Source organism: Protopterus annectens, chromosome 1.part0 (assembly GCF_019279795.1).
Source record: "Protopterus annectens isolate FY-2018-M chromosome 1.part0, PAN1.0, whole genome shotgun sequence".
In the NCBI taxonomy this organism is placed as follows: Eukaryota; Metazoa; Chordata; order Ceratodontiformes; family Protopteridae; genus Protopterus; species Protopterus annectens.
The window spans coordinates 97,689,208-97,714,486 of NC_056725.1; the positions used below are offsets into that span (position 1 = coordinate 97,689,208).

The 25,279-nt window shown below is 38.8% G+C and overlaps 1 pseudogene; it reads left to right on the plus strand.

Moving 5' to 3' along the window:
* Window positions 1-894: 894 nt before the first annotated feature.
* The window catches only part of LOC122787153, a 40,607-nt pseudogene continuing 16,222 nt past the window's right edge, over window positions 895-25,279 (plus strand).

Genomic DNA, 25,279 nt, shown 5'->3' on the forward strand with positions numbered 1-25,279 from the left:
AAAAACAACGTGGCCTTGGTAAACACCTGTTAGATACAGCTTTTTACTATGTTATGTTACCATTCAAGGTACTATAGCTAATTCAAGCACAAAGCAAGTACAGATTCTTCAAGCAGTCTTTTGTTTCATGTATCACTTCTTTTCTACAGCTGTGCATGTTCCCATAACATGAACAGAGCTGATTGTTCATATTCAATCATAAGAAAGAAAACAATATTGTTCTATTCATACATTTTCCTGACCTAGCAGATAATCACCAGCTTCTCAGTACATTTCCAAAAGGCATAAACATGAATTTTGCTGTGCTAGCAAATACTAGGTCAGGATGCATCTTGCAGTTTCAGAAAGCATACTGTGGTTTGAAAAATCATCTTATAATTTCATACAGAATTAAGCTTGCACATAAAATAGAATGAAAATGTGTTAACCCTTTTAGCTTCTAATAAGCATTAGACATATACAAAATGAATATTTTTCTGACACTGATGAAGCCATGCACTGGAACTGGCAAAACATACTAGATGAAACAAGCCTTAATCTCATAAAGCTTTTGCTTGAACACAACCAAAAGATGCAAAAACTACACATAGAAGCATTAGAGGACCTGGAGCTGCACTGCAGAGAGATCCAGCAGGACAAAATACAGCTAATGTTCAACAGGATCTAAACACTGGGTGAAAACTCAGATACAAAAAAGCAAGATAAGATATTTGAGATCTAAATGGGGAAAGCGAAAAAGGAACATGAATTATGGAAAAAGAATTACCCCTGACCACGTACACACTTCTTACAAACCTACAGGACCCTGTAATAGGGATAGATCTCCAATGAAGGACAACAACAACCAATGAGGAGATTACAACATGCACTGAACAACAATGACCCCACTGGATCATGAGACAACCAATAGGTTTTTCTAAAGGGCAGAAACATCCCCAGATTGAACCCTCCAGATCTGATGGTCAACCAGGAATGCTTGCCTTCCATCAACAAACCCAGACTAATTTTCCCAATGAATCTGAAAACAGAGGGCAAATATCATCCGAGATTGAGAAAAACCCCGGTGCACACCTCCCACCACAAGGACATATCTTGGAGAGGAGTGAGGGAGCTGAAGCACCTCTGAGTCCTGCCACAGAGCTTACCTCATCAGTGAACAATGACATACCACCTCCCCCAAAAAACAAAGTATGGAACCACTTCAAAAAGGAGCTGAACATAATAGAACAAAACGTTCTTGAGAAGGGTCTGATATTTGTTCCCCACAGGAGAAGCAACATTGCACAAACATTAATAGACTTAAAACTGTTTGTTAGAAAAATCAATCTAAAACTGTTTTTCAGCGACAAACTAAACACCAACCACAATAAACAGAGAGAAAAATGGAAAAGACCAAGCAATTTCTGTGCTCCCCCACCTATCTCGGCTTTTGAAATTAAGTGCAAATCTGGCATAAGAAAGATTAAAAAAAACACTAAAAAGCAATTTTACAGCATGGACCCATAAAACCTTGAAGGCCCTTGGATCAGATCCCACCAGGATGATCATGAAAGTGAACAAGGGTGGTAGGATTCTGGTTACTGACATGGTTACCTATAACTGCAAAGACTGTGCTTGACAACAACACATTTTATGACAGTTGTGAATTCCATCTGGTAAAGGCTGTCTATGAGAACATTATACTTGAGTTTGAAGAAATGTACAAGGATGGTATAACAAGCGAGAGAATTCTCAATTTCATCACAGTTACTTTCCCCAAAATTCCCAGCTCCATTGGTATCCCGAAGGCCCATAAAAATGTGAAAGGCCCTTCCTACCAACCAGTTATTGCTAGCGGGCGTTGTATCGAACTGCTTTCTATTTTTCTTGAGGTGCAAATGAGACCATTGGCAGTGAGCAATTCTTCATTTGTCCTTGACACTGGTGACTTTCTGAAAAAGATTAAAAATATCCCAAAAAAGAGGACTCCTTTCTGGTGACCATCGAAGTTGAGGCTTTGTACATGGTACTACCGCATGATTATTGTATTAAAGCAGTAGCCAAAACTATCCAGTCCAACTCTGAAAGCAATATCACAACAGAAACCATTGGCAGGCTCCACAAGATCCTGCTGGAAAATAATTATTTCTGCTACAACTGTAAAGTTTTCCGGCAAAAAAGAGGAATTGCCATGGGTGCTGCAATGGTGCCCAGCCTCGTGAATACAGCTTTAATAAAATGGGAACATTAACACATCTACAATTTCCCTTATTTTGAACTGATGGGATGTTATCTGAGATATATTGATGACATCTTTATTTTATAGAATGGTTCAGAATCCCAGCTCAAGGATTTCTACAAATATATAAACAAATCAACTAATTTCCTCAAATTTACCAACACACACAATAAGAATAAAGCTGTATTTCTGGATCTAAGCGTCTCAAAAATAAAGACACCCTATCCAACAACCTCTACAGAAAACTCACCGGGATCACCCTCTTACTCCACAAGAAAAGTATGCACCTTCTTGCCTCAGGATGGCCAGAGTGTCTAAAGAGCTAGAGGATTTCACCCAAAAACCTGACTGATTTGGAAAAAGATTTTTTGGGATGGGGATATAGAGCTAAATTCATCCGAAACATCCTGGACTCCATTTTTGAAACAAAGCAGAACAACCAAGACTTCCCAATGACAGAGAAGTTCTCAGGACAAGGAGGAAGCACAGAAACCTGGAAAAAGCGTTATCCATGACATTATCATAGTTGACTGACTGCTACAAAATCATCAAGGCAATTCAGCTCAACTGGGTTATTAGCAAAAAAAAACATGGTCAACCAGGTCATCCTCAAAAGACTCAAATTTAACATAAGGAAGAACTTGAACATACAAGATTACATCAAATGATTGTCCGAGGCGGTCGAAACAGGATTAGTTGGATCCAGTGGTAATTATCCCTGTGGCCCTCCCCACTGCATGTACTGTAGATTCATGAGTGGCCAGACAGGCTTCCATTGTCCCAACTCCAACAGATTTTACAATAACAAGGACCACAGCAACTGCAGCACTGCAGGAGTCATATACAGAGCTCAACGTGACAAATGCCAATCATTTTACATTGGCAAAATTATCAGTAAACTGAAAACACGTATTGTCAGATATTTGATTGACATAAAACAAAAAAAACACCTAAATGCTTTGGCCAAACACAGCCTAAACCTCCCTGGACATGACAAATTTCACTTTCACATTTTGGACAAAGAACTATGTCAGGAACTCTAGGGTAACTGCAATGACAGACTTGTGAAGAAAGAGCTGGAGTGGCAGTTAAGACTTGAAGGCAAATAAGCCTTCCAGCCTGAATACTGTAATATCCATCAACAGCATTCTCAACCTAAGAAAGATCTACCATCAGGACTATTATTGATATGCCAGCCTCGATTCTGATTGGATATTCAAGTTATCTGGTCATCTGATTTAGTTTATTTTTTATGTTTTTAATTTTCTTTCTTTACTGGTAATTAAGTTTCTGGCACGAATTAATGACAAAGCTTTAGTTGGTTACAACCTCCATAACCTGATGAGCAGTTAGAATGTAAGGTGTTTTGGTATTGTTTTGTGTTAAAACTTAAAGTTCTTAGAAGAATTCACTAAGACAACAACACGTTTTTATAGGCAGATCTGATGAACCTGTGGCAAAAGCGCTGGTCTAGGTTATAAGACTTGGAGACACTAATGTACATTTAAAAAGCATTCTTAAACTAAACATTTTTTATCCACAAATCCTAAATTCTACCATATGGCACCATTAGTCCATTTGTCCGAGTGGAAAGATTCTGTACTTTATCACATCAATGTCAAATGAATATTAGCCCTGGCACTAGGAAGCTAAAGACTTTAGCTTTAAGTGGATCTTTATAGACCCCTGATGGTAGCCCTAAAGCACCCCTCTATTTCTGTGATATTTTCTTGGCCCACCACCTAGATCAATTTCAAAAATTTTACGGTATTTTTATGGAATTTCAATTATAGTTTCACTGTAGATTTGGAATGATGTTCTTGTCTAACTGGTTTAGCCCCACTGACTCCAGTATGGGAGGGGGGTTTGACCCAGTGAGTTTGTGCGGAAACGTACCTGTGGCTAACCATCACTAGAATTTTTGTCCTGGGTAGCATGGATAGTTTCTTAGTGATGGCTATATTCCATTTACCTTGTGCGGTACATTTTTTGGCCCCCTTTTTCCTAACTGTTGTGAAAAATTTTGTGGGTGGGTGTTTTCATGTTGGTCAGTGGTATGGTGCCGACTCTTCATTGTTTCTTCATTTTTTTCCACCAGGTAGATTTTTTCCCAGATAAGTTTGATTGCTGGTTTGGCTCACTGAAAGATTATTATACTTGTACACCTTTATTTCTCTATTTAAGTTAATTTATTTTATTTTATTTTATTTTTCTGGTATGTTTTTAACACATGTTAAGGTTGTGGTTTCTGCATTGGGTGGGACATGGCTGCAACAATGGGCTGTTCTTTTGAGCAGCTGTAACAATGGATTCAATCCCTCCCATAGTAGCCTCTACCCATAAAAGATCACAACTTGGCCTGGCCCATATGCCCCATCCAGTCAAGACCAGAGCACCACCCCCATTTTTTGACTGGCTTGAGATTGGCTAAAGAATTATTACACTCCAAAGACACATAATTGGTTGTCTAAACTACACCCCCTCATGCTTTTTCTTCTCACACACCTACCATAATCATTTACTGGCTCCCTATTCCCATGCTTATTCTAAGTCCACCCTATAGGTTCATAGGTTCATAGGTAGGTACTAGGCTATCGGCCCTGGGGCCTATACAAGCCCAGCCAAACGGTACCCTGGCTTTTGCCACCCAAGGAAGTTATTTTCCTGTGCCACTGTCGAGCAGAGCCACAGAGGTGATCCCCGGGGTGAATTTCCTATTTCCCATCCAATCATCAAGATTTTTCTTGAAGAGTGCTAATGAGGAGCTTTGTTTGATATATATAAGTAGTTTATTCCAGAGTATGGGAAGTCTCTGGGACAGGAATCTATCCCTCTGGCATGTTCTGTTTATTGTGGTGACAAGGTTTAGGTCCCTAGAGTGTGTAGCTCGGAGGGATTGGGATTTCTTTAAGTGGAGCATAAAGCCCTGTGGGACACCACTTGTGACAGGCTTTGAGAGGCAATGATGGATGGAGATACACTGACCCAGAGACTCCCTATGCTGTGGAACAAAATCCCGGTACATGTGAGGCAGAGCACCTCACTGGCCTTGTTCAAGAGAAATCTTGACCATTGGATGGGAGATCGCAGATATACCCCAGGGATTACCTCAGTGTCACTGCTTGATAGAGGCACAGCAAAATAATGGGCATAGTTTTCTTCAAAATAAAGGGGTGGCGAAAGCCACAAAACTCTAGGCTAGGCTTGTAAATGCCCTTGGGCAGATAGCCTAGTATGAACCTATGAAACCTATGAAACCTATGAAGCATGTCCAACAGCTCTGGGTTTGACATAGCTTTGTATGTTAGGCAGAGATCACCTTTGAGTAGGCGATATGCGACGGAGTAAACCTGGAGTTTTTTGAGACGATCTACGTAGGGCATCTGTCTGAGGCTGGTAATCCTCTTTGTAAGGTATTTCTGCGGCCTTTCCAGTTGTTGTAGATGTGTTGTGAGGTACATACCAAAAGGGGTGTTGTACTCTATAATAGGTCTAATGAGTGATGAGTAGAGGGGAACAATGACCTCTTTTTTTCTGGATGAAAAACATTTTGTGATGAGGTGTGCCATATAGAAGGATTTCCTGACTACTGTGGCAATGTGATTATCAAAGGAGAGACTGCTGTCCACCTGTATCCCAAGGTCTCTTATCACACTTTCGATGTTAAGTATACTACTGCCTATGTTGTAGTTCATGGGTACAGAGTTTTTAGCAAAGGGGATGACAATACACTTTTTAGCATTGAGCTTGAGGCCATGGCTTTGACACCAGGCATCTGTCTCAGTGAGGTCCTTTTGTAGGATGTCCACATCATTAGGAGTTTTGATTATGGCTCCTAGTTTGCAGTCATCTGTGAACTTCGTTAGCCAAAGACCTTCTGTGTTAGCCTATACTTCAGAGAAGTAGATACCAAACAGGAGAGGACCCAGGACTGAACCCTGTGGTACTCCACTTGTCACTGGTCTGAAGTCAGATTTGGAGTCTGCTACTTTCACAGTGTGGGTTCTGTCAGTGAGCCAGATGGCAGCCCATCTTGTGACATAGGGATTTATACCTAGTTTAGTGAGTTCATCTATAATTCCAGAGTAGGGGATGGTGTTGAAAGCCTTGGCAAGATCTAGATAGGCTGTGTGAACCACCTTACCCTTGTCTACGGCTTTGGTGACTGCTTCAAAGAAGTCTATCAGGTTTAGGAGACATGATCTGCTTTTTACAAACCCGAACTGGGTGGGATCCTGAGTTTGGAGATTACCAATGTCTTTGTTTATAAGTTCCATGATGATACGTTCCATGGCCTTGCAGACCAGGCTCGTCAGGCTAATAGGGCGGTAGTTCCCGGGGTCCGTGGTGGCTCCCCCTTTGTGGAGTGGGATAACCATTGCTGTGTGCCATTCAGCAGGCACAAAGCCTGAGGTGAGGCTGTGATTGAACATGGTACTTAGGTGGGGTGCCAGTTCATTCTGTAGTTCGTGTAGAATGCAGCCTGGGATGTTGTCTGGTCCCATGGATGCTGTGTTCTTGGCTTTGGAGAGTGTGGTTTTACCTGTGCAGCCATGATTACAGGAACTTTGCATTCTTCCAGTATAGAGATGGGCTCTTTAGTGGGTGAGAGGGGGGTAAAGTTAGCACTGAACCTATCTGCCAGGATGTTGGCAATCTCAGTTATGTCTGTATATTTAGTGCCATTGTGCTGTAACTCAGAGCAGATCTGAGTGTTGCCATTGAGATTCTTGACATAGCTATAGAATGCTTTGTGGATGACTTTAGAATCAGTGGCAATTTTGTTTTCGTAACTAGCTTTGGAGGATTTTATCAGGGATCACAGCTTCTTACTGAGGCTGACCAGGGAGCTCCTCCACTCATGGGATTTTACTCTCTTTTGAAGAGTTTCTTCCTTCTGTTGTACAGTTTGTTCATGGCAGGGGATCACCAGATTGGCTTCCTTTTTTTGGAGGATAGTGTCTTGGTTCTGTTTGGGATAGCATGATCCATGCACTCATGTAAGTGCTTATAAAGTGCAATTGTGTAGGATTCAGTAGTCGTAACTGTATTGTCCATCTGCATGGGTGTCATGAAGTTCACCAATTCTGTCTTAAGAAGCATGAAGTTGGCTTTGGAGAAATTGTTTACCGTGGTTTCCTTAATGGGGGGGGGGGGTGGAGGGAGGATGTGGATATCTAGGGTAATTAGCTTATGGTCGGATCGGAACAATGAGGCGTTGACTTCAGGTGTGGAACACCGGTCACTCATATTGGTAATGACTAGATCTAGGATATTGTTGCCCCTGGTGGGGGTGTGGATAAGTTGATCCAGGGCATTGGAGTTTATGAATTCCAGAAAGCGTTGAGCAAAGGAGTTGGTACATGAGTAGTTTTCCCAGTTAATGGTGGGGTAGTTGAAATCGCCCATTATTAGGGTGTTTGGTTGAACCCTAATATTTTCCAGTACACCAAGAAAAGACGAGTGGGAATCCTGGGGCATGGTGGGTGATCTGTAGCAAGCTACAATTTGGATTGCAGTTTTGTCCAGAGTTAGTTGCACTTGGATAACCTTGGCTGCATTATGCTGAGCAATTGGCCTGGAGGTGTGGATATCCTTAATGAATATGGACACACCTCCGCCTTTGGTGTTCCGGTCCAGGTTACATGACCGAAAAGTGTAATATGAGTTATAGCCTGGTAGTGCAGGGGTGCTCTCTGGAGCCTTGAATCAGGTCTCAGTCACTGCACAGATATCGATGTTCTCCATTTTAAGGAGTACCTTGAGTGAGTGCATTTTGAGATTTAGACTTCTAGCATTGAGTAGCATCACCCTCAGGTTTTGCTTGCCTGTTCCTGTTACGGTGGTGAATTTGTCATTTGAACCTTGCCTAAAAAAAGGCACTATAGGAGCGGCAAGAACCTTAGCCAGTATCCGGAATCCCAGGGGTGACAGGTGCAGGCCATCTCTGGCAAAGCATCATGGTCTGTCTACCATGTCATCCCAGGCAAACAGATACTGGATCCCTTTAGAATGGCACCAGAAGCTTAGCCAATTGTTGAAGTCAGTCATTTTGTCCTTGTACTGTGGCATCATTCTGGGTGATGGCAGAATACTACTCAGGGCTAGGGTCATACCTGCCTGGGCTACAAGATCGGAGGGCTCTTCCATGTCTCTTTTCATGTAGTCCAGGGAGGTACATCTCAGGTCATTCACACCAACATGGACAATGACAGAGTCATATTTGTACTTGTTGTGGAGTGACCTGAGTGCGTGGGTTATGTGGCAGATCCTGACACCCGACAGGCAGCTTTCAATAACCTTCTCCTTGTTTAGCCTGGTGAGTGGGACATCACTGTGCCTGACTATAGAGTCGCCTATGACTAGCGTGTTGGGTACGTTGTTTTGCCTTATTGGCTGTGGTTGAGTGGCACACTGAGTCTGCAGGCTATGTGTCATTTGGGTTGTGTTGGGGGGTGGAGGTTGCTTGCATTTCTGCTTTGGAGGTCTCTGTTGCTTGAGCATATTATTATTGAGAGCCTCCGTGAATGTTTTTGTGCTTCTATGTGTGGATTATGGTGGTGTAGATTTAGTGAGACTATGTGATGAGTGTGGTGTGGTGCAAGTGTTTACCTTCTCCTCTTGACTGTCAAGTTCAGTCTTGATTGGAGAGAGCTTTACCTCCAGTTTGGCTAGGTAAGTGCATCTCTCACAGGTTGTAGTGTTGGGTGGTAGGAGGAAAGGGTTGTCTGTGTACATGAGGCAATTTCTACATTGCCCCAAGATGCCCAGATTCATCAGATAGACAGGAGAGAACACTGGGAGCTGACCCTTGGACATGCCTGAATAAAAAAACTATTTTCCTCTAGACAAGTGAGGAAAGTGAGTACAAGAGCTGTTTTTCCCTAAGCAAGTGAGGAAAGTAAGTACCAAAACTGTTTTCCTCTAGGTAATGAGGAAGGTTGAGTGCTGTAGTAATTAGTAGGTTATTTAGTGCTTACAAGTTCTGAACAAGTGCTGATCACGAATAAGCAAATTCAAGTGCTAAAAGTAAGAATCTGTATTTGGACTAAACTAGTTACAGGAAAGGGGGGAAACAAGTGCAAATGTGGGCTTTTAAATCAGAAAGTTGAGTGAGATGGAAAAACTGCCCAAACGGCCAATAACTACAATTTCTGGGCCAGAACCACTCCTTATGTGGTAGATAGGTTACCTACTGCTTACCACTTCCACTGATAAGCTAGAAGGCTTCCCTCCAACACAGAAAGCTTGGGGGGGGGGGCTCAGAAGCTTACATACAGTCCTGGATACAGCAAATCTGAATCTGGACTATACTAGTTACAGGAAAGGTATTTTTTTTTTATATATACAGAAAAGTAGCTAAAACAGCAGTCAAAACAATTCAAATGCAGTGCAAACTAATACAGTTTCCCACCCCACCCCCTTATCTATGTCACCCTTCCCACTATACTTCCACCCCATTTGTATGCATCACCCCTCCCGCCAAAAATGTTTCTATTGGCTCTGGTTTATAATGATCCATCCTCCTAGAAAATTACCCTATAAGCTATTCACATTCATTCCCGCAATAAGCCCACCCCGCCCACACAGGACCAAAATGGCAGTTTCTGGCCCACCCCTGCACAGGGGATGTCATCACTCCCACCATCCATGTTTACTGGCCGTCCCAGAGTTAACCCATCTCAAAAGTCCTAAGTCCAAATCCCATCTCAGGGTGGTTTTACCCCATCCTGTTCTCCCAGTCACCTGATTGGCCCAAACTCAATCCCTAGCATCATATCCTCAGTTCAAAGCCCCCTCCAATGACTCCCTAAACGTGCAGTGGTTTGGCCTATCACAAAGACAATTTTTGACTTTGTGAACCAATGAGATTATTTGGATGGCAATCTCTGTAGGATGAAGAACAAAGCCGAGAGGCTGATTCTCACATGCCCTATACAGGTTCACACATTCGTAACAACGGCTAATGAACCGAGAGGCATTCAGACTTGTATGTCGCCTAAATGGAAATGATCATAAAGACAGATACATATTTTTAGTTTTGAAAGATGAACATATGTAAATAATAATAATAATAATAATAAAGTTCCCTGTCCCACACCCTACATTTGTTGCTAGGGTAAGGAGATTGACAGGATCCCAATGCTAACTTTCCTGACTTATATGTCCCAACATTCTCTGGTAATAATTTAGGTAAAAAGAGTACACATACCTGTAATGACATGATGATAGATGGTTTGTACATGGATTATATTGGTACGGCACCTTCTCTATGTGATAGTTTTTACACTGCCCCCCTGTCCATATGATTCTTTGCTTTTTATGAGTTTTATTCACTGAGTTCCCTGGCAATTTGTTAAACTCCGAACACTCCATTGATCCTAACCCCAGCTCAGAGCAGTTTCACCTCACCCTGGACTCCCAGTCAACAGACTGGCCCATATGTATTTACTGACAACCTATCCTTATTCTGAAACCTCCACCCTCCAATTACTCCCATTTTGCACAGAGACTGGCCCTATCACATAGACAATATTGCCACCACTAACAAATTAAATTGTTTGGACGGCAATCTATGGATGGCAAAAGTTGTTCAAACATAGCAGAGAATTACAGTGTTATACAGGTTTATACTTACTGACAACACCTAACAAGCAAATGATTTTAAATGTAATCAAACACATAAAAACAATTCTCGGTTGTGTTATTACATATTACAAACTGTATCTTGTAAGACAGCACTCATCTGCATTCTTCTTCTTTCGGCTTTTTCCCGGTTAGGGGTCGCCACAGCGGATCACCTTGTCCGCACATTGAATGGCAGTGGAGTTTTACGGTGTCGGGTTGCCAGCCCGGCGCCCAACCTTCCACAGAAGGCACACTCACACACACACCTAGGGTCAATTTAGAGTGTCCAATCCACCTGCAGCATGTCTTTGGGATGTGGGAGGAAACCGGAGCACCCGGAGGAAACCCACGCGACCACAGGGAGGACATGCAGACTCCGCACAGAAGGCACCCCAGCTGAGGATCGAACCGGAGAACCTCTTGCTGTGAGGCGGCAATGCTAACCACTGCACCACCGTGGCCGCCCTACAGCACTCATCTGCATATTATGTACAATAAAAGCAACTAATTAAAAGAAGAAACGACTCATTACTGGATATTCTAAAATACTGAACATAAGGAACAAATATATTCTTATTTGTTGGTTTTTCTCGTCTCAGTTTCTAACCTTGATTTACTGACTTTGGATACTTGATTCAGGTTTACTCAGGTTTTTTTCTGCAATAGTTCTACCGTGGTCTTAGCCATGATGTTCCTGACAAACCAAAGGGTAATCTGAGTGTACAAACTTGCTAAAATTAGATACATAGAAAATGAAATATTGGCAATTCTGTACTGATGTCAAAAGTTCCATGACCACATACATGGCAGAAATATTACAATAGAGTAACATGATAAACCCTACAAACTGTTTTTTAGCACATATTTGTTTGAGGCACAAGCTAGACCAGTATTACTGAATTTATAAAATAAGTATTAATATAACAATAGGCAAACAAAGGCACTTGATGGACACTTTAAGAGCAGCATTTCTGAAAGAATAAAAAGGATACTTGTTTAAGCATGATTTGTATGTTGTATATTTGTTATTTATATCCACAAATAAACTGAAGGAATAAAAAATGTGTGAAAAGATGCAGAAATAACACAGCTAAAAAGTAAACATGAGTGAATGACCAGGCAAAAAGTCGATACTACTTCAAAATCTTAGAGCTTACATTCCTTACTGCCATGTGTTCAAGTTTAATAATGTCACGGTCCCTAATGAAGTGACACAAAAGACCCTACATAAAATCCATGAGTCTTATTTGAATACTACAAAGTATAAAGGGAATGAAATGTTTTATTTTATTCAAATATGTCAGTGCAACTTGAAGTATTTTTGCTGCATGGTCAAATGAGTAGAAATAAAAAAACTTACTGGTTGTAGCGGGCAAAATGAACACCAAACTGGCAACATTTTTCTTTCATTTCAGGTCAGGAAATAGATGGGATAAGTTACCATTTGTGGTTATACAAGCAAAACATTTAGATTCCTTAAAAAAATTATTGATTTGGGATTTGGGAACAAGGTATTTTGGAACTTGGAGATTGGCTAGTAGTGACCTTGTATGAGGTCTGGTAGTCTTAAATGATAGTGTAACATTGTAATATTGAAGTGTTACTAAAAATGTGAGATTTGTGTCATAATTATAAATCAAAACAGGAAAAAGACATGGCTCCATATGATATTCCAGGAGTACCATGGCATACATTGAGAATATTTTTTTCAAGTCTGTGAATCAATATTTTATTGTTTGTGTGGATTATTACTCAAAATAGACAGGAGCTGTCCATTCAAAAGGGGGCTTAAAGCACTGCAGCAATTAGTGTACTTAAAAATATATTTGTCATTATGGCATGCATGAAGAAGTGATTTCAGATAATGGTCAGCATTTTACCAGTGCAGAGTTTAAAATGTAAATGCAGACACGCCCAATTAAATCCATGTTATCCACATAGTAATAGGCAAGTTAAAATGACAGTATAAACTATTAAAATTTGCTGAGGAAAGCAAAACTACATCCCACAAATGACTGTTACCTCTTACTACTAAAATATAGAAATGTATCCTCACATGAAATAAGACAGTCTACAGTCCAGTTCTTAATATGCAAAAGACTTAAAGCAAAATTAATTACAATATATCCTTTACTTCAACTGCAGAATTATCGGAATGTACTTGAGAAGATAAAAATTAGACAAATGGCCCAAAAACTTGAAAAAAAAAAACACAAAAATCTACCTTTTTTACAGTTTTGCAGGGAATCAATCCCCCCTGCACTCCCCACACCCCCTTCAAATTATATATACCAACATCAAGATCACACTACAGTGAGGAAAAGGATACATTTCCTAATCCTTGTTGTACCACAATTTCGATTCAAATGCTTTGAGTTTTCAAAAACTTGATCATATGGTCTCGACCATATGGAGTTCGAGTTTCTGAAAACCTGTTGAACTGATAGAGCCAGTAAGACTTGTCAGGTTTTGTCTGTCAATTTACTTCATTTACTCTGTGTAATGTGAACAGACTGAATTCTGAAAATAATAAATGAAGGATATAATTAAAACCCTCTTCAACTGCTTCAGAATATATTACTAATATTGATTTAGACACTCATCAATACCTTCCATCCAAACAGCAGCTTTAGTTCCCTTTTGTCAACAAGGAGAGAAACAGGGTAGATATGTTTTAAATAAAACAGGATACTATCAGTGGTGGTGCTGCGGTAGTGTTGTCGCCTCACAGTTAGACGTTGCCTATTAGATTCTCAGAGCATCTTCTGTGTGGCGACATGCGTGAATGGGCCTTCCTTCGTTGAAGGTTGTGCGTTAGGCCTGGCAAGCCAGCACGTAAAACTCTACTGCCAATCATTAGCGGACCGGAGTTCCGCTGTGGTGACCCCTAACCGGGAAAAGCCGAAAGACACAAACAAACAATCAGCAAAATAAGAGATGCAAAAAATAAGAACAGTTTTGGTTCTGAGACTTGAATTCAAGACTTTTTAACCATCTATCTTTTTGACTATGATAATGATTTTGATAATACTCTATCACATATTGATGCAACCTCAGTTACTAATATTTCAAGACCACAATGATCATACTTTTCTACTGTACTGCTGCATTTTTATGAAGTAAACTTTGACATTATGTAAATTAATTATTTTTTTTATTTTAATGCTAATTCCAATCAGAGTATCTATACCAGTGGTGCACAACCTTTTTGTGAGGAGGGCCACTACATGAATTCTTAATGTATCTACAGGCAACCTAAAAAAATAGTAAGTCGTTACAAGTTAACAATAGGTACAGGTGACTGACATTTTTACTTAAGACAGCAGTCATGAAATTGCCTGTTTTCTACATCAACTTTGCATTTAACTTTATTCTGGCTTGCAGCCATGACTTATTACAAACTCTTGAAGAAAGTTACTACTGTTTACAGACTACAGATTATAAACAACAAAGAATAGTTACTTCCACAGCTAAAATTAGAGGTGTGCGCAACTGCAGTCAATTAGGTAAGTAAGCATGTGCTGGAAAGCTTGTGTGACTGGAGTAAGGCATAGCATTTATTCACTTTTTTAAAAATTTTTAGTTACTCCTGTTGACTGGATGGTGTTGCGTCGAGGGCCAGATTTGGCCCAGGGGCCGGACGTTGTGCACCACTGATCTACACTAAGGATTTAGATGAAAGTTGGAGTTTACATTGTTACAGACATGAAACCTCAGAAATGGAACACCAGCTGAACAGAACTTCAGGGAAGCAATAATTTTAAACAGACAAGGAAAGAAATTGAAGCAGAGTGGAAAATATATAGACATTTTATATGGCTCCCCTGTGTTGGAGTGAATGCATGTTTGCTTGACAAATGCCGGGGTGTGATTTAATGTCGATGGTATGGATAGCCAAATGGTGGATATGTCGATAGTATGACATGTCGATATAGGTAAGTAGGGTTTGCAGGTGAGAATGTGTGTGTGTGTGTGTGTGTGTGTGTGTGTGTGTGTGTGTGTGTGTGTGTGTGTGTGTGTGTGTGTGTGTGTTAAGTTTAGGATTGGAGATAAGTGAAGGATAGGTCTTGTGTATTTGTGTGTGATTTTGAGTATTTTAGGGTAAGGGTAAGGCTTAGGTTAGAGTATAGATGTATTGTTATTCGGGTGTGTTTGTGAATTTTTGTGTCTCTGAGTCTGAGTTTGTCTTGGCTTTATCCAGATTTCTTGTGCTAAGAGATTGAGAGATATGCAGATACCTGTTTGAGGAATTTAAGAAATGGGCAGTGGAAATTATTTAGTCACTCAACATATTACTAGAGAAGACAGAAATTTCTTCAGAAGTGATAGTGAGATGGATAAAACGAAAATAAGAGTTCAAAAATAGGGTTGTATTAAAACAGAAAGAGATATGGTTAAGGAATAAATGGAATTATTTAGAAGGGCTGACAAAAGTTAAAGTATTGCAGAATAAGGGGAATCTCACAGATCAGGAAGTGGGGACTGTAGAGTGCTAAAGAGAAGGGAATATTTAGATAATATGAATGACTTTAGAAAGATTGCTGATAAGCAACTACTGTTTGATAATAACTACAGAGCACAAAACATTTATCACAAAGACTTACACAACAGAAAGTAAAAAATGTTGTTGTAGTCTTAGGGAGCCTATGACAAGAAAAAAAAACACCAGGGATACTATAGAGGTGAGATATTTCAGAAATTGTAAAGCAAAGTAATGTGGAACCCAAGAAAGAGGACCAATCAAAATATTTATGGAAGACTTAATTATACCAAGGTTAGAGGAAGATGAGACTCAACAACTAATAGTTATGGCAGGAGATGAGATAAAAGAAGTGGTGAGGTATAGTCAATCTGCAAGGAAGTTTCTAGGAACCTATAGTATTTCTGTGGAAATTAGAAAGTTAGGAAGAAAGAAAGTGATCAAGATCTGGAAGATTTTGTTTAATAGTATTTTAAAAAGAGGGGAAACACCATTATCTTGGAAGAAAGCTCTGGTGTCTTTATTACCTAAAGAGGGTAAAACACCATCAGACCCAGATTCATATAGACCCATTTCAATTTTAAACCACTACTATAAATTATTTATTCCTATATCAGCTAAAAGAATGGTAAAGGTGTTTCCAAAATTGATAGATATGAATTAATATGGTTTTATGTAGGGGAAGCATACATATGACAACATTAAGGGAGCAAGGATGAAGCAGAGGAAAGCAGAATGTAAGAAGATGTTGCTATTGTTGGTGGGTCTTGATGGAAAGAAAGCATTCAACACAGTAAGCTGCAATTTTATGATTAGGGCAATGGAAGCATTTCCTTTTCCTGATACAATAATACAGTTAATTTGGGGTATATAAGAAGGCTCTGAGGCAAGAATTAAAGTGGGAGGGTTCCTCTCTGATAAGTTGTATTTGAACAGAGGAATCAGGCAGGGGTGTTCTCTTTCCACTTTGTTATTTGCTTTATATTTAGAGGCATTAGTAAAGAAAATAAGGTACTCAGAAATTCAAGGATATCCATAATATGGTAATCAAGAAAAGTTGGCTTTATTTACAGATGGTATTTTGTACTTGATAAATCCAGAAAAGGACATCTCAAGAGTTGTGAACATTTTAAGACAGTCTCAAGTCTTATGGGATATACAATTAATGAAGATAAATGCTATAGCACAACTGGCTCAGCAATACTCATGTTATGGGGATACAATAAGATGAAGTGTTTAAGAGTATGGATTAAACAGGCTTCCATTATGACAACTAAGGATATGTGTGAAGAGACTAAAAAGATAATACAAAAACTAAGAAACTGGAAGCTCTTGTTTACAGATATGGATATTAAGACACAAGCAGTAAAACTATTTTAGTCCATTTAGTTTTATATGCAGGAATTTATCTGGGAGGGGAAGAGTGCAAGAGTTAAATGGGAAAAGTTAATTCTTCCAGTAGAACAAAGTGGTTTAGGATTGCTTGATTTGAAAGGATACTACAAAGCTACACAGTTAAGACTCATATACATAACTCAAACAGAAGGTTATAAATTAAGGTGAAAATGGATAACACTTGTATGTAATGGAGCATGAAATTATATCAGTGAAGTCAGAAATCATTATAATAATGAAGTTTGAAACTCCAGAATGAAAATTTATGGTTGATGCCAGTTGATCAATTGTTTAATAGGGTGATTGAATCACTTAATTGGATGTGTTATAAAAGGGGTGTTGTTTGATTTTAAAAATGTATTCCAGGAGAAGGCGAAGGCCGAGGTACCAGAATTAAAAAACTTGTCAAACATTTTTTGCTGTTCGTGTTGTGTTCCAGTATTCAAGGTTACTATTTTGGAGTTTTGGAGTTGGTTGGTTTTGTGGTCATCATGTATTATAAGAACTAAGCCAGCATGAAAATGGAGAAAGGAGATTTTTCCAGTAGGGATGACTGCAGGTAGGGGTATAGAAAATAGGCAACAGGGGTTTGGAATTTAATGGAGAAAACTGGCAAAAAAACAAGGTGTTGGGAGTAAATAACTTGGCAGAAAGATAATAGACTGTGATAAGGTCAAGCAGAAGTTTGGACTTCAGGTTAAAGACTTCCTTTCCTACAAGGGATTGATATCAGCATATAGACAAAAGGAAAGGGAAAGGGAGAGAGAAATGTTAAGTAAAAGACCAAATCTGGTAGAGGTTTTAGCTGAGTCTAGAAAAGAAGCTGCTGTTGAAAAAGGGATAATTTGTAGGGATTATAAATATTGTACAACAGTATAAGAATTAATCAGACTAGACCAGAAAAGATCAGGAAGAGAAAACTGGAAAGAAAATTTACAATGGAAGAACATCTCCATGGTCCCCAGGTATGCAACAAAGTCCAGTAGATTTAGGATTTTTTCTTCAAAGTGTTTGTGTAGTTAATATTATACTCCAGGTAGACCTCAGATAATTTTTCCTGTAGTAGAAAGTAAATACTAGTGGTGTGATAGGAAACAGAAAGTAAGTGAGAATATATATTTTGGGAGTGTAATGGATTGGCAGATTTAAAAAAATTCCTACAAAGTATTTTGTCAGAAATTGTTGGGGAGGGAAATGATTGTAACTAAGGAAATAATTAGTTTAAGCTGGCGCACAGGATTTGAATTGCCTAGACATTATAAATGTAATGCCATTTTCTGCCAAAAAGCAGTTACTAGAGAATGGAAATCAAATTCTAAATCCCATGTAATTCAAGTACTGAATATTGCAATGTAGGTAGAAGAACTGGAAATGGGATATTTGGAAAGGGAATGAGCAAATTACATAGAAGTAAACGGAATTTGTATAAACAATACATACAGCATAATGTTCTGCAGGAGGAGTGAGGTTTTTATTTATATATATATATATATATATATATATATATATATATATACTATATACTACATGAAAGTAATTAAAATGTCACTATTGCTTGTTTCATTTATTTTAATCAGACATTTGATTTATTTTTCCTCTAGATTACTAGAAGCCATGTCTGGTACCCAATCTGAAGCTTGAACTGCTTTATGCGGAACAGCTGCAGAATTCCTCTCAGTCAGTGTTTTCTCTTCACCTTTTCTAGTTGATTTACTTTCAGGCTCTCTAAATTTCTTCTTTGCTGGCATCCAGACAGTGTATTTACTAGCCAGTAACTGCATTTACTAAATCTGGAATAGTTACTGACTCGTGTCTCTCAGTTTCTTTTTTTCACACCAGGACAGCTAAAATTAAGCTGTTGCTCAGTGGGCAGCCATTTTGGAAGTCCTGCAGGCATTAACTGTTCTGCTTCATCTTCCTCCAATCTGGCATAACTAATCATTCAAAAAATATTTCCTTTGTGCCTTTTCTTGGTTTCCACATTCCTCTGCTTTATATAAATGTTCATAAAACTTACAAAATACCTCAGATACCTCTATAGGTTCTCTACCTATTTTTCTTGTCTTATGGTCCCTACGTTTGGTGACTATTCTTTCTTTGTTATGCTGCATAAGTTCATGTGCTGTGTGTTTTTGTACTCTGGAGTCATTATAAAAAAAATAATTGCTTAATGGCAGCCTTTCTAAACTCATGGATATTATTCACACACACCCTTATCTTCCCTTTAGCACTGTTAGGTTGCTCCTCTTCTTGCTCTGTGAAATTCCCCTTATTCTGCAATACATTAACTTTTGTCTACCTCTCCAAATAATTCTACTATTTTTAGCAGGCAATCAGGAAAGTGCTAACGTTTCATTTTTACTTCATTATCTTGAAGCTTTACATTAATTTATGTGGTGCATGATCTGAAATAGTTATTGGATGTATAGCAAAGCTTTCAATTAAACACTCATGCTCCTGTGAATATAATTTTTATTCAGTCTAGTCTGGTTATTGTCCTTTAAGGAATAATATGCAAATCCAGCTTGAGTTTTTACTACTATATTTACATTCCCCATGCCGAATAGTCTCATGTATTTTTTTAGAAATTCATATCTACCCTATTTTGTTGTAGTATCCTTCTGTGTCAGCTGATACAGCTGCACTATTGCAAATAAAGTTCCAGTCCCCACTCAAAAACAATATCCCTTGTCGAAAGCTAATTATTTATCCTCCAATTCTCTTAAGCTCCATAATAGAAGTTGTAGGTGGAATATAAATGCATGCTAGCATAGTTCTTCTTCACTGCTAATAACCTCTGTGTTCCACAAATCTATCTTTATTGTCTTTTTGTCCTCTTCTATCTTTGTCAAGAGCCCCTCTAATAATCAGTATTATTACTCTCCTTTTCCTTTATCCCTTACATTCAGCCCACTCGGAAATAATTTGTCAAATTCACATGCTGATTTCCATTCAAACATGTCTCCTACAACATTACTATTTGCACTGTACATTTTTTAAAATAATTCAACGCTCTTTTTTTTTTGCCTGTACCTGTGAGACCATTTACATTCTATTTTAATACTGATAGAATAGCCATTACTATAAAATCTTATTATTCCCAGCATTATATATGACAGTTCCTTTGAATGTGGATTTACAATTTTTAGCTTACATGCACACACTAATGGTTGGGAGGCTGACCTCTTATACTGCTGCTTCTTCTCATCTCCATTTGAACCTATGCCATGTCTTACAAGATTTATTTATAAAATGAAAACACTGAAACAAATAAACAAGCAATAAAATATACTTGATTTTTAGAACCCCGTCATCATCTTTTAACTTAGAACAAACATACAAAACTATATGCATTGTCAAAAAAATGAAGTTCAATATTCCAGATAGGAGCAATTGCCCCAAATTAACAGCTACACCAACAGGCATTAGCTGTTCAAAATGTAAGGTTACCAATGCTAAAGTGCATATTGCAGCCTGAGTTCCCACTTAGCCTGACTGCTATCTGTTTCTTTCTAACTTGTTACTATTCCTTTCCCATAAATGAAAAACAGTTTTAAGCAAACATTAACTTTAGCAATAAGAACATGTGCACTGGCTGCCTTTATCTAAAAATGTGCAGTGCTATATTAAATGCATTAGAGTATTAAGGCTGCTGGGGAGGCAACTACTAATATATCTTATTTGCTTCCCAGTTTCAAACTTCATTCAGTTTTCACTGAACTAATTATCAATTCAACTTTAAACATTAATTGCACTGTACCTCATGCATTTCTCTCAGCACAAAGTATTCGGAGGTCTCAGGATTGACTTATTACTCATGTAGATAGGTTATCTTCCATTAAAAGCAGCTGATAATGAGAAAAAATACTAATTTTGCAGATACACGATAAAATATTTGTAAATTTCACTCAGAGGACACTGTTCAGACTTTTCATGGTTATGTGCTTGCACCTGTACGGTTCTTCTCTCCCAATGGAATAATTTGCTAATTGAAAAATAGCTAATGACTTTAAAATATAAGAAAACTACCATTCTTGTTGCCTTCCATCATTTTGTCTTATTTTTTAAACTATTTGCTTTAAAAATTATCTATGGCTTAAGCCAATGATATTAATCTAAGTATCTACTCCTGTAAAAACAGGAGAGAATATTTTACTTATACATATAATGTTATTAATACACTTTTACACCCTCCAATTTGGACAACTGCTCTAATTAAACTCCTCCCAAAGCAAATTTAAAATTATAACATTATATTAACTTTAACTTGCTTCTTTCCAGCCTTTCTACATTGTTACAGTGTAAAGCCTGGATACATTAGAACTAAGAAAAATACTTTATTTGTATTACTTTCTTTAGCGTACACAGCAGTCAATGATAAGACTCTCTCCAGCTCATATTTAAAGTACTCCTGACTGTACCCTATACAAAACTGTTTTACAGTGCAACATGCCATCTATATATTGAAACTCTTATAGATGCCTACAAGACATTAATGACATAAAGTGGTGGTATATGCTTTACAGTTCATTTACCAGTTTAACAGTCTACAAAATACTTTCTCAGTTTCTTCTTCTTCTTCTTGTAAAACCACATTTCACATATTTAATTATACATCTAGCTTGACTGATGCTTTAAAGTGTTCCAAGTACTCAGTAATTTCACAGTGTCTTCCTTTTCATCTCCATCTCCCAATATTAGTCTTTGGTTCCAATTCAAAGTACTTCTGATTTCTGTAATCAGCTCCTGTGCTTATTTTCTCTCAAGCATTTGCTTTTAGAATAACAGAAAAGGTTTCACTGGGAAAGTCTCTCTATGGATTTGTCATTGTCAAAAGAATAAAAAGCAGAGTCCCCTTCTGCTTGCTGGTTCACGTTTTGTTGGATAAACATTTTTATTTCTTCCTTGGCCTGTTCTGCATCAAAACATTTCTTTGATCTTTCAGGAGAAGTATTCTAAAGATAGCTGGATACATATGCTTGAATCTCACACCTGCCTTTTGACATCCCCTGATTGCTATGGTGAACTTATTTCTCTTCTCTTCAGCTTGCTGCATAATGAATAATCATTTTCCACAAACACAATGTTGTCTCAAATTCTTAATAATATTAGTTTCTACCATAATTTTGTCAGGAGCACGTCTCTCTGCTGTTATGATTGCATCTTTACTAATCCAGACCTTGGCTGCTTATAACAAACTCTGCCTGTTGAACACCAGTCCAATTACTTACTTGTACTTTCATAGAATTAGTGTAGTCTGCTTCTTCCAGTTTCTCTAGTATACGTTTCAGGTTTTCCTAGTGTGCTTTGTCTTCTAAGTCTTCTATTTTTTGAAAAAGCTCTTTTTAAGAAGTCTCATGCTCAGTCAGCCTTTTCTTCATTTCAACCTCTGATTTTTGCAGTTTCATCAGCTCATCTGAATATCTATTTACAGCTTTTTATGTTCTCAGCCTTTTGTTATTTGACTGAATATATTCCTTCAGTGTTTCACTTATTTTAACTACATCTTAATATATTTTGTTTTTTTTTCCCTCTAAATGGATATGATATATTCTCCTATACCAAAGCTGTGAAATCCTTTTTTGCTGAACAGAGGCACTATTCTTCCCAGCCAGTGTTTTTTCTCCCCTTTCCTAGATGATGGCCTGTTAATTTCTTCAAATGTCTTCTTTGCTGGCATCCAGGCAGTGTGAATACAAGCCAGTAACTGAATTTTATCTAGTTTTATAGTTTTTGAGGCTTTTTCACAATTGCAGTTTTCACATTGGGATAGCTCTTATCAACTAGTCAAACAGTATGCAGACATCTTGGAAGTCCTGTCCTCTAGTTTTTTGAATACCACTACTATGTAAACTTTCTTAATTTTACCTGTAAAAAACTACAGATTTATTAGTAAATAAAAAATGATGGCACAAGTGTAGGCCAGTGTATATTTTGTATATAAAGCTCACAGAGGACTGGGTTAGACAATGTTATTTAAAACTTGTTATCCCATCAGTAAAATCAATGTGTTTTTTCATTTTATAAACAAAAAAGGAAATGTTTATAATATTAAAAATCTTATGGGACTACTAGAGGAGTTGAGCATTGTTACATTTGACTCAAATGATAAACTTAGTGTAAAAAAGTATGTTATGTTTTTATAACAGTGTGCTAGTGAAAGAGGAATGTGGAAATATCTTTTATTAATTAATTTGTACAAGTTCAGAAAAAAGAGAAGACATAGATCTTCTGACTGAGGCATCTACGGCACTTGGAAAGAACATTTTCATCATAGGCTACATAAATCTGCTATCTGTTGCCATCAAATATGGGCTAAACTGTGTAAAGCAACAAGCTGAGAATTTTGACAGTAAATAAAGTATATTAGGTTCAATATATAACATGGTTCATGGAAATAAACCAAGAAGACCTAACTTCAGATCTTCCAAACACTCCACACTCAAATTGATTATTACAAACATACCAAACTACATCTCCAACATAAACATTCTGCCACCATCACTAAGCAACCGCTGTCATAGGTTCATAGGTTCATACTAGGCTATCTGCCCTAGGGCATTTATAAGCCTAGCCAGAGTGTGTTTGGCTTTCACCACCCATTTTAAATTAATTTTGCTATGCCCTTTTTTGAGGTTAGTATACTGTGCCTCTGTCTAACAGTGACACAGAAGTGATACCCGGGGTAAACCTACGATCCCCCATCCACTCATCAAGATTCCTCTTGAAGAGAGTCAATGAGGGACTCTGCCTAACCTAGAATGGGATTTTATTCCAGAGTGAAGGGAGCCTCTGGGTTATGAATCTGTCCCTCCAGCATGTCCTATTTATTTCACTGCTGAGGTTCAAATCTCTTGAGCGCGTAGCTCGATGGGATTTGGATTTTCTGAGGTGCAGCATGTCCATTAATTCCGGGTTGGACGTGGCTTTATACATCAGGCACAGATCGCCTCTGAGCAGGCGGTATGCCACTGAGTAGAGCTGGAGTTTCTTTAACAGGGCAGCATATGGCATCTGTTTGAGCCCTTTGATCCTCTTGGTGAGGTACTTTTGGGGTCTTTCCAGTTGCTGCAGGTGTCTGGTAAGGTACATCCCAAAAGGGGCATTGTACTCAATTATGGGCCTGATGAGTAAAGAGGCACGATGACCTCCCCTGATCTAGATGTGAATCCCTTCATGATTAGGTGGGCTATATAAAATGTTTTTCTAACCACTTTGGCCACGTGATTTTCAAATGAGAGATTGCTATTAACTTGGGTCCCCAGGTCCCTAATTACTTCTTCCATACTTAATGGATTACCACCTATGTGGTAATTTGTGGGCACTTTGTTTTTGCCAAAGGGGATGACTATACACTTTTTGGTGTTTAGCTTGAGGCCATGGCTCTGGCACCAGTTGTCTGTTTCTATGAGGCCCTTTTGTAGGATGCTTGTGTAGGCTGGAGAGTCGATTATGGTGCCTAGTTTGCAGTCATCTGCGAACTTGGTCAGCCACAGTCCTTCCGTGTTGGCCTGTACCTCCGAGAAATATATACCGAACAAGAGAGGTCCCAGGACTGAGCCTTGCGGGATGCCACTTGTAACTGGTTTGGAGTCTGACATGGCTCCAGCAATTCTAACCATGTGGGTTCTGTCCTTGAGCCAGTTTGCAACCCATCTAGTGACATAGGGATTTATATTTAAGCTGGTGAGCTTATCTATAATGCCCAAGTGGGGTATTGTATCGAAGGCTTTTGCGAGGTCCAGGTCGGCTGTGTGGACCACCTTCCCCTCGTCAATGGCCTTGGTGACTGTTTCAAAGAAATCAACCAGGTTTAAGAGGCAGGGTCTGCCCTTAACAAAGTCAAACTGGGTAGGATCCAGTGTCTGTAAGTCCCCAATATCTTTATTTATGAGGTCCATGATGATCCTTTCCATAGCTTTGTAGACCAAGCTAGTCAGGCTTATGGGGCGATAGTTTCCAGGATCCATTGAGGCATCACCTTTGTGGAGAGGGACCACTGCTGTTGTACGCCACTCTTTGGGTACATATCCTGTAGTAAGGCTGAGATTGAACAGTAGTTTTATGTTTGAGTTTAGCTCTTCTTGGAGTTCATGTAGGATGCAGCCCGGGACACCGTCTGGTCCCATTGATGCTGTGTTTTTTGCTTTGGGGAGGGCGGCTCTTACCTGAGCATCTGAGATGTCAGGGGGGGCAGCACTCTGCTGGGATAGATATTTGCCCTTTTGGTGGGGAGTGGGGGGAGAAGTTTGCGCTGAACCTGTCAGCTAGGATGTTGGCAATGTCTGTGGTCTCGGTGTATTTTTTGTCATTTTGGACTAATTCTGAGCATATCTGGGAATTCCCACCCAGGTTCCTAACATAACTAAAGAAAGCCTTGTGATTATCCTTAGTGTCCTGTGCAATTTTTCTCTCAAAGCTGGCCTTAGACGATTTTATGAGTGCCCATAGTTTTTTGCTAATACTGATCAGAGATGCCTTCCCTTTTTGGGATTTTGCTCTATCATGTAGTAGCTTCCTCCTTCTACTGTATAGTTTGTTTATGGCTGGGGTCCACC